Source organism: Rhineura floridana, chromosome 5 (assembly GCF_030035675.1).
Source record: "Rhineura floridana isolate rRhiFlo1 chromosome 5, rRhiFlo1.hap2, whole genome shotgun sequence".
Taxonomy (NCBI): domain Eukaryota; kingdom Metazoa; phylum Chordata; class Lepidosauria; order Squamata; family Rhineuridae; genus Rhineura; species Rhineura floridana.
The window spans coordinates 166,291,459-166,294,059 of record NC_084484.1 but is presented as its reverse complement, the minus strand read 5'-3'; the positions used below and the strand labels follow the sequence as shown (position 1 = coordinate 166,294,059).

Sequence of the window (2,601 nt, the reverse complement as noted above, 5' to 3'; positions counted from 1 at the left end):
GTTAGGGGATACCTTATTTCTCACAGAGCTACAATTCCCAGAGTTCCCTGGGAAGAGGGATTGACTGTCAAACCACTCTGGAAATTACAGCTCTCGGGGGGGGGATAGGGGTCTCCTTACAGGTCTCAGCATCCCTAATGAACTACAGTTCCCAGGATTTGGGGGGAAAGCCATGACTGTTTACAGTGGTATAATATTGCTTTAAATGTGTAGTAGTACAGGTGGGCCTCAAGTCTTTGTGTTCTGGTAACAACCCTTCAGGTATTTGAAGTGTCTGTCATCTCTCCCACCCCGGTCTTCTCTTCTCCAGGCCAAATGTACTCAGTTACTAAATGAACCTTTCCTCATAGGACTTGTTTTACACCCTACTGATCAACTTCATTACCCTCCAATTTATCTATACCACGGATGGGATCCACATTTTGGTGCTGATTCAATTTTCACTCTGTCACACTTCCTTCCAGTGCTGCTTCATCAGGGTTCAATATTTGCTATTTGTCATAAATACCAATTCTCTTTCCCCCCCCCACAAAAATATGTTTTTTCCATAGATTTTTTTAAAAAAAATATTTTAAATGAAATATCAATATTAATATCAATATTTTGAGGGAATTATCGATATTAATATCAATATCTTTGAGACAATTTTAAAAAAAAAATCTGTTTCAGCCATGGAAAACGGCTGGAAAAACACCTAATCCGTGAGGACAAAACAAACACAAATAAATAGGATATCAGGTGTCAAATTCAAATTTTGCAAAATTCAAACACATCCCTAGTCTATATCCTTCTTGAAGTGTCACACAAGATCATTGCCAGCAAACTAGGTGTTAGGAGAAAGCAGCCCAAAGTGGACACACCAGTCATGAGCAGCAGAGGTTGGCACCAGTGGGACATCAGCATGGATCAATTCCCACCTCAAAAACTGCCCTGCCACCCTTCTTCCCTCTTGAGCTATCAGATGTTCATGGCTTTGGCAAAGCATAAATCTCAATCATGCTGCTGGAGAGGAATAAAGTATTCATGAGGAAGTGGTACATTCTCCACAACTTTGCCGATAAGCTACACGGTACAGTCTTTGCCCGTTCCAACCAATCAAAATAGCTTTCTTTCAGGCACTGCAAGGGTTCAAGCAGAAGTTACCAACTGATTTGTTAGCAAAGGTCCACTATCACTTCAGGGATGGCTGATGCCCATTGGGACTGTTAAGGCAGAAGGCAGGGACCCCATCAGTGATGAGTTGTACTAGGGGCAACACTGAGACTATAGAGAACGAAGCTGACAGTCCTTGGAGTGGTTATAAGTAAGGAGACAGGCAGGTGGGGGCTGGTTCAGAGCAGACTAAGGGTAGTCTTAGGCAGGTGGGGCATTGCTGTATTTTCCCTAATAGAGCCTATGGCCATATTACCCTGAAAAAGCCTGATCTCATCTGATCTCAGAAGCTAAGCAGGCTCAGGCCTGGTTAGTACTTGGATGGAAGACCGCCTGGGAATACCAGGTGTCGTAGGCTTAGAGGAAGGCAATGGTGAATCACTTCTGAATACCTCTTACTATGAAAACCCTATGAATATATCAAAAAAAGATTCACGGGGTCACTATAAGTTGTGATCGAAGGCATATAACAACAACAAAAGTCCTAACAGAACAGCTGCCACTGAATCACTTGCTCCTTAGACACTTGTTACTGTGTCTAAGGAAGCAGAAAAAGGAAGCAAGACTGAGGTTCTAGGAACTTTCTCCAGCACCTAACAGCCTTTGAAGAGTCCAGTCGTCTGGCTTCAGCCATCTTCCCTAGTAGCCTGCCTGCCTCTCTGACTGGGATGTTCTGAAGCTCCTTACTCTGTGAGACAATTCATGATCTCTGAAGGATACAGAGGGACTGAGAGAGAAATGTGCCTTACTCAAAGGGTAGTTAGTATTTCTAAGTTAAACATAGGAAGCTGAATCAGACCACTGGTCCATCTAGCTGTGTTGACTACACTAACGGGCAGCACCTTTCCAGTGTTTGATACAGGGAACACACCCAGCCCCACCTGGAGATGCTGGGGATTGAACCTGGGACCTTCTTGTCTTTTGCCTCAGGAAGCAAAATGTCTTGGACAGCCCTCTCTTCTTCCCTACGATAGCATCGACCATGGTATCCTTCTGGAGAGGCTCGTGGAGTTGGGAGTTGGGGGTACTCTTGGCAGTGGTTCCGCTCCCACCTGGCGGGTCATCTCCAGAAGGTAGTGCTTGGGGAACATTGCTCGACACCGTGGGCTCTCCAATGTGGAGTCCCACAGGGGTCAGTTCTGTCCCCCATGCTTTTTAACATCTACATGAAGCTGCTGAGTGCGGTCATCAGGAGTTTTGGAGTGCGCTGCCACCAGTACGCTGATGACACGTAGCTCTATTTCTCCTTTTCATCTTCTTCAGGTGAGGCTGTCAATGTGCTGAACCGTTGCCTGGCTGCGATAATGGACTGGATGAGAGCTAATAAACTGAGGCTAAATCCAGACAAGACTGAGATGCTGTTGGTGGGTGAGTTCTCTGATCAAATGGTGGATATGCACCCTGTTCTGGACGGGGTTACACTCCCCCTGAAGGAGCAGGTTCGTAGTC

The 2,601-nt window shown here is 45.5% G+C and overlaps 1 non-coding gene across 1 annotated transcript; it reads left to right on the top strand.

The window, feature by feature from the left end:
* The first annotated feature begins 1,391 nt into the window (after nt 1-1,391).
* On the top strand, nt 1,392-1,510 carry LOC133386370 (5S ribosomal RNA). Its single transcript, XR_009763119.1, has one exon. It is a non-coding gene; the product is annotated as a 5S ribosomal RNA (ribosomal RNA).
* The last annotated feature ends 1,091 nt before the right edge of the window (nt 1,511-2,601 follow it).